Below are 14,307 nucleotides of genomic sequence, written 5' to 3' on the forward strand. Positions count from 1 at the left end.
ACAAAGCGCACTTTACTGTTAATATTGTTGCTAATGATGATGATGATTATGATGTAAGGATGAATATATGAATGGTGGATGGATGTACGAATGATGGATGCATGTAGCCTATATATATAAACAAGTAATATATTATGAATAGACAGATGATAATGGTGTAAACTCAACTCACCTCCCTTATAGCCAGAATGTGCTTATCAAAAAGATGTTTATATGGAGCATCGTGGGGTAGTGGTCAGGCGTAAGAAACAGGCAGGATCCTCTCTCTGCCTATGTACACTGACCGAGATCCGTCCACATTTTTGAAGTTCTGGGCGATGATTAACTTGAGATAGGTCTGGGTGTCGATGTAAGTCTGCCTGAGAGAGAGAGAGAGAGAGAGAGAGAGAGAGAGAGAGAGAGAGAGAATCTATACTACTGCAACCTCAGTCATTAAATCGTTGCTACATATACGTGGTTTTAGTCAGCTTTGGGGACAATTATTATATCGAATAGGTATGATGTAGTGGATACGGCCAATTAACACTGGTCATTGTAAGCTTCTAAAATAACTATTATAGCCAGAAATAAAGATTAGTTGCCCCTTGAAGATTAAGAACTGGCAGAAAAGATGCAATGAAGTTTGGCTCGTACGCAAACACGAAAAATATACCTAACTAATGCTCTCTGTCTGTGACAGAGGATGTCACAGTAATACAAACTACACTCTTTTTACACTAACTCGGGACAGATTTTCGCCCTTCTGCAGATTATTTTTCGTGGCTCAGCGGCAAAGAGACAATACTACGATTTTACATACTTTCCACAGCACTTCTTTGTGATTAGTACCATATCCAAGTATCAGTCTGTTTCTGGAACTAAGCATTGAAGGTGGAAAAGTGTCAGTTTTTGGCAAAGTTAACGTAAATAAAAGTACAATGGCGTAGTGTAACATACAATACTCATGAATTTGTGATTTGGAATTTGCGTATCATTCAGTAAAAACTATTCATTCATCAGGCCATTCTCAACATCTGCTTGATCTGGAATTAATGTAACTTGGAAAATATTGTCACTTTTCGTGGTGGCAGCATAGATGTCTGCAAGATTCATCCCCTTGCATTTTATCAAAATCGAACGTAGACATTAAACGACACCACTCGAATTAACCGTCATACCTTCATTAAAATAATATAATGCCACCATGTTTAAAATGTACGAAGGTAAGGTACAAAAAGGTAATTTAATCAATGTGTATATCAATCCTGTGCCAGTATATTCTTCTGTATGCAAACCTATCGGTCTACCTGTTACCGATTGACGTTACAGAATCAGCAACAAATAAAGGCTGTATATTAGTGATTTGTCATAGTGCATGAATAGGAAACCAAATAATTTAATAAATCAACGAATAAAAACCACTCACCTCATAACAGGGGAGTCTATGAAGCCTTCCACTGTAAAGTAGACACTCCCAAATACATCAGGCGACCAAGTTCTTGAAGGATTTCTGATGTCGAATGGAAAAAGATTTCTTTGTAGACTAACCCGTATGATTCAAACGTGATTTTGAAAAGAAAGACGTTTAATGAGAATTATACTTGTTATTTATAGTGGAGCTGCGCGTGTTGTGCTTTTTCTTGTGTTGGTAAGAAATTGAAAAAGTGCAACGTAGAAACCCTGTAATAATTTTACTCCATTTTTTATAAGTATTCCTGAACAAGAAATAGAAAATGGCTTTAGAGCAAGGACACAGTTAGAGATGTAAGGAAGCCAAGGCTGATCGTGTATTGTTAGGTGGAGTAGCCATGAGAGAGAGAGAGAGAGAGTAGAGAGGCTGATGTGAGATTAATAAAGGTTATTTACAGTTTGCAAATAAAGACTGTGTGCAGTGACGTATCCAGGATTTTTGCCAGGGGGGGGGGGGCAAACATTTGGAATATTTCCCTAAAATATAGCACCACAAATTTTCCTTGATTTGATGCTTTATGTCATCAGAAATAAATTTACATCATTACTGTCATACTCTTAGCCCATAGTTTACCTGCCGTCTTTATCTCTGTACATTTAAGGAAGTACAGCTATATTGCTTAATAACCTCCGAAATTATGATGAAACATACCACACATCGGCACAGCACCTACCATACGAGAGGCAACGGTGCCCTTACCATCTGTTTATATTCGGAAATAAACCCTGTAATTTGATTGGCACCTGGAAGAAAAATTGCGGAATGGATGGGCCAATGAAAACTCGCGATCTGGCGTGAGTGGTTGAAAAGATTAGGAGAAATACACTGAGGTGGTTTGGACATGTGGAGAGGATGGAGAATGAAAGACTGACTAAGAGGGTGTATGTAGGTGAGGTGGAGGGAGGGAGAGGGAGGGGTAGACCGAGGATGAGGTGGAGGGATGGAGTTGAGAGGTATATGAGGGAGGGGGGGGTGAGTTGGGGGGAGGGGAGTCAAATGGTGGGTGACAGAGTGACTTGGAGGCGTTTTGTCTGCGGCCACCCTTTGCGGGATTAGGGCGTCGGGCTATAGATAGATAGATAGATAGTGATACTATCGCTTTTTTTCTATTTTCCTTTGCGATTCTCTCTCTCTCTCTCTCTCTCTCTCTCTCTCTCTCTCCCCACTTAGCACATATGTGTAAATTAAACTTGCTGCCGCACCCACCCCCAATCTGGTATTCTGTTTTGTACTACTGCTGTGGTGGTAGCCAATAGAAATTCTGTTTTCCACTATTTATTCATTCAGTTTGATTTTCATTGGCTCAGGCATCAGGGGTGGTGCGTACGTTAAGACTGACCTAAGTAAATACATCTGGTGGGGTTAACCTCCCTTTAATCCTTGACTCAAGTGACCAATTGACCTGTCCCGCTCAGCAGGGAATGATTTTCATATCACCTGGACTGTACTGTACTGTATACGAAGGATTTTTCCGTTAAAGATTAAAAAAAGAAAATCAGCGTAAAGCTTTTAATATGAAAATTTTCACCTAGAAAAGTAGGGGGGACAAAAGATACTCTGTCCCCCAGGCTCCAAAAAGTGTGTGTGGGGGGGGGGAGGACACGTCCCCCTGTCCCCCATCCAAACGAGGCCCCTGGCACACATATTTATATCTGCTTACCTTCTTAAATGTAGTCTGAGGTGATCAAAATGGCTTCATGCAGTCTTCAAAAATTTTGTTTGTTTCAGTTGTTTGTGACAATTGTTTGCAGCTGGCTACAGGGTGAGAGGATATGGCTGCAGGGTGAGAGGATGTGGTTGAGGGGACAGGAAGGCCATATTTTTACACCTCATCAGGATTCAAGTGCCGAACATCATTAGAGATCTGGTATTAACCACATAATCTAAGGTGATAGGGGAAATTGTTAAGTTATAACTGGTCATTATTTCTCAAGGATTTTATAATGTTTAGTCTAGCTTTCAATTTCAAAGGAAATTATTGTTCCCAAATAAAAATATTTTGGAAAAAGCTAGTATTGTTTAATATACAAATGGTAAAATTAGGAAAACTGTATTGTCATACAAGAACTATGCCAAAAATCCCTTTCACCGTTTCCCCCAAATTATCTCGGGGGGGGGGGGCAAACTGCCACTCCTGTCCCCTCCCTCCAGTGGCTACGCCAGTGACTGTGAGGAATAACATAACAAAAAAGGAGGAGGTGGAGGATGCCATGAGAACAGCCTCGAATGACACAGGCCTGAGCATGAGGATGAAATACGCACGATATATGGAATAGGGGAAGGGAAAATGAGGATGAAATGGTGGATGACAAGGAAGATTCCCCGTCAAGAAATCTATAACAAGCAAATTTTGAATATTTTTTTTTTTGTCAAATTTTATGTCCCATGGGAAATGAATGTTGAAATAGTCCAGCAGTTACTTCCTTACTATATGGTTTTAAAGAAGTTCAAAATGTGTTTTTAGTTTTTCTGAAAAATATTATTATATCAGCTCCATTGGAAATTTGCTGTAAATAATGCTAATAGATACACACACATTACACACACACACACACACACACACACACACACACACACACACACACACACACATATATATATATATATATATATATATATATATATATATATATATATATATATATATATATTCTATAGGGGGTCGAGAGTGGTGGCCGAAAAGGAAGATGTTGACAGGGGTGTTAATGAACAGTACATAGCCCTCATGTGCAAATATTTGTGAGTTACGGATTCATTATGTGGATGGACAAGAGGCCCACCCAGTCATAAAGTAACCTGGTGGTGGGATGAGGGTGTAGAAGCTGCAGTTAAGGAGAAAAGAGGGTTTTTCCGGGAATGGAAGAAAGGTGATAATAGAGAGTAATACTTGGCTGCCAAGCGTTGGGCTTGAAAAGAGGTTTACAGGGCGAAGTCTGAGTGACAGATATTTTCACTTGATAACCTAAATCGTGTGGAAAGGAAAAATATGATATTTAAGGTGGTTAATCAGATGATGAGGGAGACTAGGGATATCATAGGTGAGCAGTGTGTGAAGAATGATTAAGGATGGACTGTGGAGAACATCGGGAATAATAAAGACGCATGGAGAGAGCATTAAAGCCGGTTGTTGAATGAGGAGTTTGACTGGGACAGAGAAGGTTTGGAGCCTGCAGATCCCGTGTGTGGCCCTTGGCCTTTGATTGACGCTGCTGCTGTGAGCGGGGCAATAGGTAGAATGCAGGTGGGGAAGGCAGGAGATGTGGCTGGGTTGACTGCTGAAATGTTGAGAGCATCAGGGTATATATTAGTGAGGTTAGTCACTGACCTGATAAATACGATTATATATGAGCCTTCAGTAATGGCTAATGACAACCCCTCTAACAGTGACACAACAGCCGACTGAAACACAACTCATTTAACTACCTCAAATAGTTTGAATGACATTCTACAATGCGCGGAGACGAGGCAAGCGGTAACAAAACAGTGCACGGTTTTGTTGCCGCACGAGTTTACCAAAGTCTCTGTTCGTGTTGTAGGTGCGAAATAAAGAGTGGATGTACGAACATCACCAGGGGCGTGTTGTGTGAATGGCTTAACTTATGAGTCGGCACTGTGCACCGTGTTGGAGGATAATTTGTGTTATCTCTACTTGTTAAATGTCACAAATGCTCCACTGAAGCTTAAAAGTGATATAAAGATTCGGAATTCCTGGTTTAACCTTCGACCATAACGGTGTGCCAGGATATGCCATTCTCCATACCGACTAAGGATGATGATGATAGTGAAGCATCAGCTGTGTATACCATCAACTCAAGGGATCTGCATCGACTCTCTCACCTGACCAAGTTTCACAAGTATATTCCAGTGACTTCCCACATTATAAGAAGCAATTAATGAATCTTTTGCAGACTTGTCGAGATGTAGTATCTTTACCCGGGGAACCTATGGGTAGGACAGATCTAGTGCAACATCACATAGAAACAGCACCAGGAACTCAGCCAATTTACATACAAGCATATCGATTACCCCACAATCTGAGGAAAGAAACAGACGAGATAGTACACAACATGTAAGATCAGGACATTATTGGGCACTCTGCCAGTCCATGGAATAGTACACTTGTCCCAGTTCCAAAGAAGGGTGGACAATTTACACCAGTAGTGGACCATCTTAAGTAAATTCTCTGACTGTACCCGATCGTTTTCCATTGCCAGTTTTAACTTATTTATTAGCCACTAGGTGAGAACAACGTGGTCTTTACATCCCTTGACCTACTCAGTGGCTACTGGCAAGTAAAAATGGAAGAGTCATCTCGCCATGTAACAGATTTAGCACCCCTTCTGGACATTTTCAGTTTAAGAGGCTTCCTTTTGGATTAAGAAATGCCCCTTCAGTATTCATGAGACCCATGATTTGCCACTCTCATTTTGCCTACTTGGATGGTATACTTGTAGTTAGCACATATATATATATATATATATATATATATATATATATATATATATATATATATATATATATATATATATATATATATATATTGTTACGGAACAGAGAAAGATAATGTACACTTTAAGTGAGAATACTGAAAATCACTACTGTCCCGTAAAGTTCCAGGTTCAAAACAAAAGAGTTAGGTAAAATTACAAGTTAAAGTTTAATGCACAAACTAACAACTAAACATTCAGGACTCATAAGGATAATGTAATGGCAAATAAACAGGTTAAATATATGGTTCACTGCAATAGCCTCTATTAACACGAAATTAGCAAGAGTAAATTTATCTAAGTCAGCCCTGATAAAATGAGATACCAGATAATACTCAGTGAATGCCAGATAAATAATTACAGATACAAACTATTATCAAAAATGACTGATATAAAGAACCCTACACGAATTACAAAAACCTCACTAGGCCCACAAATTAAACCTATGCTACACAGTACAAGAAAAAATGCAACAACAGTAATACTCAAATTACACACAGCTGCCAGATGTTTGGAGATTTCTTGAGCACTCACAATAATAATATCTGTACAGGGGAGGACAGAGATGTGAACAAAATGAGGAGCAGATCTAAGTGGCAATGATGCAGAGACTGAGCTCATTATATAGGGGCCAGCAGAGCCTGATACAACTTGTAATAAGGACGCGCAAATGAAGCGATGGGGACAAACGGTCGACAATCCCGCACTGAATAACAGAAAGGACGACTTACTCTACTATAACGGTAGAAGGGGGGGACTGAGGCAGAACACGCTCGTGATCAAACATGCAGCATACTGTGCGTTAAAATTACACAAAGGATGATGAAATCATAGGCTATGTAACACCTCCCCACAAAGAAAAAGAAATTTACAAAGGAAATTTCTTATTACTCTAAAACAATCTGTCTAAAGTCTGGATAAGCAATCTGCAATAACATTTTCTTTCCCCTTGACATGTTGTATGTCTAATGAATACTCCTGAAGAAGTAGACTCCATCTTGTCAATCTCTGATTTTTATCTTTAAACTTACTAAGGAATTTCAGTGGGTTGTGATCGGTATAAATGACTATGGGGTTAAAACCAGAACACAAATAAAATGAAAACTGCTGTAAACCCAAAATCAAGGCCAAAAGCTCTTTCTCAATAGTGGAGTAGTTCTTTTGAGGTGGAGTGAACTTCTTACTGTAATAAGATACAGGATGTTCAATACCCTGATCATCCTCTTGCAGCAAAACAGCCCCACCTCCTGTATCACTTGCATCAACAGCCATCTTAAAAGGCTTAGCAAAATTTGGAGTAGCGAGCACTGGCTGACTTAATAGAATAGCTTTAAGTTTGTTGAAAGAGGATTCACAGTTATCGGTCCAGACAAATTTAACTCCCTTTTTCAGTAGGTCTGTAAGTGGTGATACAAGAATAGAAAAGTTAAGAACAAATCTCCTGTAATAACCTACCATTCCCAAAAATCTTTGTAGCTCTTTCGTACTTTTAGGACTGGGAAGATCACTTATAACCTGAACCTTAGCTCCTGGTGGTGCAACATGTCCATCACCAATTACATACCCAAGGTACTGAACTTTAGCTTGACCAAACTCACACTTTGATAAATTAGCTACAAGATTAGCATGAACTAAACGGTCAAGAAATTTACTGACATGCCATAGGTGATCTTTCCAGTTGTCACTGAAGATTAATACATCATCAATATAAACAACACACCCTGCCAAACCCTCTGTTACAACATTCATGAGCTTCTGAAATGTGGCTGGTGCATTCTTCATACCATACGGCATTACTGAACATGCAAAAGCCTTTCCTAATGTTACAAAACATGAGATCTCCCTAGCACGTTCAGTCATAGGTACTTGCCAGTATCCCTTTAACAAATCAAACTTACTTATGTACCTAGCCTTTCCGATCTTGTCTATGCAATCTTCCACACGAGGGAGAGGGTAAGTGTCTGTTTTGGTTATCTGATTAACACGTCTGTAGTCGATGCAAAACCTCTGTGACCCACCTGGCTTAGGGACTAGAGTGACAGGAGAACTCCACTCGCTCTGACAGGGCTCAATCATCTTGTGGTCCAACAGGTAGCCAAGCTCCTTCTGGATGAGAGGAACTTTCACTGGGTTCACACGGTAAGGAGGCAATTTAATTGGCTTTGCGTCTCCAACATCGACATCATGCATCAACACAGTGGTTCTTCCTGGAGTGGCACGGAACACTTGCGGGTACTCCTGCAGTAATGCCGAAAACTCCTGCCTTTCCTTGGGTGGTAGATGAGAAAGCTTAGTCTGGAGATCATTCATGATATCAGGATTCTTCCCCAAACTATCACTCAGGCTCATATTGCATGGGAGAGCTTCACTTGCAGACTCGGGTGGAACAGCTACAGTGCAGACTGGATTATTTTCGTCCCGCCTGTGATATAACTTTAGCATGTTGATGTGACATAGTTGCTTGCTCTTTCTACGATCTGGTGTGGCGATGACATAGTTGACATCACTGAGTTTCTTCTCCACGAAATAAGGACCACTAAACTTGGCTTGAAGAGGTTGCCCATGAACTGGTAGCAGAATCAAAACCTGATCTCCTGGCTGAAAGTGGCGTAACCTGGACTTCTTATCATACCAAGTCTTCATCTTCTCCTGAGCAGCTCCTAAATTCTCTCTCGCCAGCTGTAAAGCAGTGGAGAGCCGTTCTTTGAAATTCATCACATACTCCAGCAGGTTGACGTCATCTTCCTCCGACAGCCAGCATTCCTTGAGTAGCTTAAGGGGTCCTCTTACTTCATGGCCAAACAGTAGTTCAAAAGGTGAGAAGCCCAGTGATTCATTTGGAGATTCTCTTGCAGCAAACACAACGAATGGAAGACCTTTATCCCAGTCTTTCTGATGTTCCAAACAGTATTTCTTGAGCATCGATTTGAGTGTTTGATGATATCTCTCCAACGCTCCTTGGGTCTGGGGATGGTAAGCTGAAGACGTGATCTGGGTGATGCCCAACTCTTTCAGAGACTGCTTGAAAACATTCGACATGAAATTACTTCCTCGGTCTGACTGTACCTCCTTGGGCAGACCAAACTTTGTGAAGAACCCTAGCATTTCCTTAACCACGTTCTTTGCTGAGATGTTTCTAAGTGGAATGGCTTCAGGATAACGAGTAGCCATATCAATCATGGTCAACACATAAGAAAATCCTGAAGAAGTCTTAGGAAGAGGGCCCACAATATCCACCAACACACGGGTGAAAGGCGCCTCAAAAGGAGGAATGGGAACTAGAGGTGCAACCTTTTCGGTCTGATTACACTTCCCCACAACTTGACAGGTGTGACAAGACTTACAATACCAGGAAACATCCCTGAAGATACCTGGCCAGTAGAAGTGTTTCAAAATGCGTGCCACAGTCTTCCTCACTCCAAGGTGTCCTGCCAAACTGGAATCATGAGCCACTCTAATGATATCCTGCCTACAAACACGAGGGATGACAACTTGATGTACAACCTCCCATTCACAGTCGGCTGATGCAATTGGGGGTCTCCACTTCCTCATAAGTACTCCTGACTTTACATAATAACAAGTAGAAGCACCGGCTGACTCTTCCTCACTGCAAGCAGAGTTAGCTAGACCTTTCAACTCAGGGTCAGCAACCTGCAACTCAACCAACTCTTGACGAGACAAATTATCAACACTACGGGGTACTGCCTCATCTGGTGAGTGGTCCAAATTAGCAAGAAAAGTGTCAGCTAGGATAACATCGTCATCATCATTATCCTCTAAATCACCAGTAACTTTAGACTTAGCCCTAGTGACAGCACATGCAGGGAACACATCAGGGACATCACAATCCTGGGACGCAGCCACTGGCTCACTAGACAACTGAGGAGCTGGACACACTTGACTTCCACCAATATCATTTCCAAGTAAGAAAGTTACACCTGACATTGGGAGTGTCTCAACCAACCCAACCATAACGGAACCATTAACAAAACCAGACTCTAAATTCACTCTGCACAGAGGGACAGAGAAGTAATTATTCCCTACACCTTGTAAGATTACAGTTTCATCAGAGGAATTAACATTAGAGCCTAGAACACTGGTCAGCATAAGGGATTGGCAAGCACCTGTATCACGATATATTTGAACTGATTTCCTGTCATTACTGTCCAGAGGACTGACAAAACCATCAGACAGGAAATTAGCACATGAACTCTTGAGAGTGTCACCCACGTTACTGCTCAAAAGAGGAGCTCCATCATGAGAATTTAAGTTACCCCTCAAAGCAGGTTCAGTTAACTCAGTTAAAGAATTCTGGGAACTCTCAAGAGTGGACACTAGACCAATTGACTGAATATTTAAAGACTCCTTTTTGTTCACATCACGCTGTCTCCTGAAACATCTCTCCGTAGTATGACCAAGCTTACTACAATAAGTACATTTACTTTTCTGAAATCTAGAGGTGAAGCTGGTATTTACTTCCTGAGAAACATCATCCTTATTCTCTTTCCTGTTACCTGTACTCTGAGTAGAGGCAACGTACTTACTCTCAGCTTTCCCTTTTTCTCTAGAATATCTCTTGTGAGTGAGAACATACTCATCAGCTAAAACTGCAGCATCAGACAAATTATCTATCCTTTTCTCATCAAGATATAGGCTTACATCTTTATAAATACACCTCTTGAAGTCCTCCAGCAAAATCATCTGCTTAAATTTACCAAAATCAGAATCCACATTCTTAGAATTTAACCACTGCTCTAACAGATCTTCTTTGATTTTTGCGTACTCAACATGGGATTGCTTATCTTCCTTGTAAGTTGTCCTAAATTTTACTCTATAAGCTTCAGGAACAAGCTCATAGGCCTTAAGAATCAAGCTCTTTACTACATCATAATTATCAGACTGATCCTGAGGCAAAGATGCATAAGTTACTTGAGCTTTACCGGTGAGAACAGTTTGAAGGAGTACTGGCCAATACTCCTTAGGCCAATTAAAACCTGTAGCTACCCTCTCAAACAACTGAAAATACTTTGTTAAATCAGATTCATTAAAAGGAGGGACAAGTTTAACATTTTTAGCCACATCAAAATCATCAGAGCAAGATGATCCAGTTCCACCTTGTTTCATGCGATACTCATGGTCTGCCTGAATCCTGGCAAGTTCAACTTGTGCCTGTATCTGTGCCTCCTGAATCCGAGCCTGAGATTCCGCCTCCTTAGCCTGAGACTCAGCCTCCTTGGCACGTGCTTGAAATTCAGCCTCCTTTACACGAGACTCCGCCTCCTTAGCACAAGCCTCCTGCAGGGCTAGCTGTAACTTAGCTAATTCAATCTGCGTTTGCTCATTTGGAGGAGTTACATTAAACAAGCTCTTATTAATCATGCCAACAATTTGATCTTTAGAATGATGAGAGTGAACTGCAATTCCCAATTGTTGAGCAACAAGCTTAAGTTCATTCTTTGTTCTGTTTTCTATATCACACACTGTTTGCACATTTGACAAAAAATCTTTGGCTTCATCAAGTGTAGTAATAGTAGCCATCATGAATAAGTAACAGTCACAAAATATCAAGCAATATCCTTATGATAATATCCTGAATATCCTGATAAGAGGTCGCCAAATTTATGTTACGGAACAGAGAAAGATAATGTACACTTTAAGTGAGAATACTGAAAATCACTACTGTCCCGTAAAGTTCCAGGTTCAAAACAAAAGAGTTAGGTAAATTACAAGTTAAAGTTTAATGCACAAACTAACAACTAAACATTCAGGACTCATAAGGATAATGTAATGGCAAATAAACAGGTTAAATATATGGTTAACTGCAATAGCCTCTATTAACACGAAATTAGCAAGAGTAAATTTATCTAAGTCAGCCCTGATAAAATGAGATACCAGATAATACTCAGTGAATGCCAGATAAATAATTACAGATACAAACTATTATCAAAAATGACTGATATAAAGAACCCTACACGAATTACAAAAATCTCACTAGGCCCACAAATTAAACCTATGCTACACAGTACAAGAAAAAATGCAACAACAGTAATACTCAAATTACACACAGCTGCCAGATGTTTGGAGATTTCTTGAGCACTCACAATAATAATATCTGTACAGGGGAGGACAGAGATGTGAACAAAATGAGGAGCAGATCTAAGTGGCAATGATGCAGAGACTGAGCTCATTATATAGGGGCCAGCAGAGCCTGATACAACTTGTAATAAGGACGCGCAAATGAAGCGATGGGGACAAACGGTCGACAATCCCGCACTGAATAACAGAAAGGACGACTTACTCTACTATAACGGTAGAAGGGGGGGACTGAGGCAGAACACGCTCGTGATCAAACATGCAGCATACTGTGCGTTAAAATTACACAAAGGATGATGAAATCATAGGCTATGTAACAATATATATATATATATATATATATATATATATATATATATATATATATATATGTATATATTGATAGATAGATAGATTAACAGAAAGATGAACTGATAGATACACAGTAGTTTTGCTGCATACTGCACAACCCACACTGTTTCTGTGGGATTTACTCCATCACTTCCCAGCACTACCCTACATGCCTTCACCCTACACCACAGCCCTACACACACCTCACCTTTCCATTGATTGATCAGCTCCTCAGCAGTTTAAGGTGTTGGTGGCAGCCTGGGAACACAGACAGAAGTGATGAGGCTGCCGCGATATGCCGTGCCCATCACCACACCAAACATGAGCCAAGACCCCACCAGGATGTAGTTAGACCGACTGGATGAATGGCCATCAAACAGCCCCTGACCCAGAAAGCTGCCCACCATCTCCACCACCACTGACCCAGAGCTCAGTCGTCCATGTTTTCCCCACCACATCTCTGTTCTCGTAATCTGGAGGTGAAGCATTGATGCAGCAGTATTTATGACATATATCGTATTCCTTTATCCAGTTGTTCATTTTTCTTTCACAGAAAAGGTCCAATCCAGGAGTGGGCCCTATGTGGATTCATCAGACAGTGTTATAACCTCTCCAGTATGAGGATGTAGTTTTTTCTGTGTAAACTTGTTACCACCAGCCATGTGCATAATAACTTCATGTGCCAGTACCCGGCCGTGGCTTCATGGGAAGGTTTATGGTTTCTTAAATAATCTAGCCATCTTTTCTCTGTAGGCAAAAAAGACAAATTAACAACCAGTTCGGCTACGTTCACTTAATCTAAACTACACAATGTCGAGTTTTAAATTTATGTATAAAAAAGGTGAAGCGTGAGTACTTCGTCATGGCTAAAAAGGAAACGGGAACGTTGTGTTTGGAAGTTTGGGAACTTATGATGTGGAAAATCTGACTACGATGTTTTTCCCTGATAATAGTCATGTAAGAGTCCGATATATTCTTAATACTTGAAAATTAAGACTATCAATCAACTAATTTCTCTATTGTGTAATAGCACATCCTACGAGGGTTGACTTCTATAAAAGAACCTCCAGGCATTTTTGTACTTACTCAGTGACCACTCCTCTTTCCAAGGCCAGTGTTCTCGGAGGCTCCTTAACACCTCTTCCTTACCAGTTCATTTTTTAATACAGATGGTCAGTATAATTCTGCACGTCATTTATGCAGAGTACGGCGATATTAGAATGACCTGAACATCACTCATCAGGGTGGCAAAGTGTTATAAGAAAAGTAAATTGCTTTGGAAGAGGAGTTAAGGAGCCTTCTTACTCGACGAAAAACCGGACCCAAGACACATCATCTCCCCATACACTCTCTCTCATCTTATCTCTCCATCTCAGTCTCGATCTTCCTCTCCTTATCATACCGACCTCGATTCCATAATGTCCTAGTCGGTCACACACTCTCCATGTACTCCACATCGCCGTCCTGCAAAAGGAAACCCTGGAGCAACAACAACTGAATCATTTTTAGCAGCAGGCCTGTTTGAGGTGGTATTTAATTTCTCTCATCGAATTTGTAAATGCAGGATGCCTTTAGCCGATGAAAGGCACAGTCCTCTTGGTTTCTGTGACCGCTGTACTCATTTCACCTTAAGTGAATGAGAAAGATGTGTACATAAAATTACTACGAAAAAATATACGAACGTGAGTACTCGCATTGCCCATAAAATAAAATCGGAAATTAAAAATTCTGGGGGTATGTAGTATCGGTGCCTTGTTTTTGGCTTAGTGCAACCACTGTTATTGGCATTACATATTTCTTCCAGCATTCTTCAAATACTTCTCTGACCAACGAACAATCAGTGATATCATGCATTGGTCCCATCGATTGATCTACGCGTTTGTTCAGCACCTATCCATCCCCTATCTGGTCCCACTGTCTTCCCCTGATTCAGAGCCTTCTTCATTT

The sequence above is a fragment of the Coenobita brevimanus genome, chromosome 25 (assembly GCF_032717465.1).
Source record: "Coenobita brevimanus isolate Jiangsu-jjx chromosome 25, ASM3271746v2, whole genome shotgun sequence".
Taxonomy (NCBI): Eukaryota; Metazoa; Arthropoda; class Malacostraca; order Decapoda; family Coenobitidae; genus Coenobita; species Coenobita brevimanus.